This window comes from Choristoneura fumiferana, chromosome 3 (assembly GCF_025370935.1).
Source record: "Choristoneura fumiferana chromosome 3, NRCan_CFum_1, whole genome shotgun sequence".
Lineage (NCBI taxonomy): Eukaryota > Metazoa > Arthropoda > Insecta > Lepidoptera > Tortricidae > Choristoneura > Choristoneura fumiferana.
The window spans coordinates 1,694,628-1,694,928 of NC_133474.1; positions in this window are offsets into that span (position 1 = coordinate 1,694,628).

A 301-nucleotide genomic window follows, 5' to 3' on the forward strand; every position below is an offset into this window, starting at 1 on the left:
AGTATCGTCCGCTTTTCACTTTGTCTTGCTTTGATCTTCGACATTTTATCGTCACGTAAATAAATTCTCATTTTAGGAATTCATGCTATTAATCTTGGGTAAATTTTTTGTTCTATCTGCTTGAAACATTTGGTAAAAATTATATTATTTTAAACATCATGAACGACCCAATGTCGTCCTAGCGCTGTATTTATTCTAAATAACCGTTTCCCGCGACTCAGTCGCGTACTATTCGTTTATCGCTATCCTGTGGGAATTATGCAATTTTCGGGATAAAAACTATCCCATGTCCCTTCCAGGG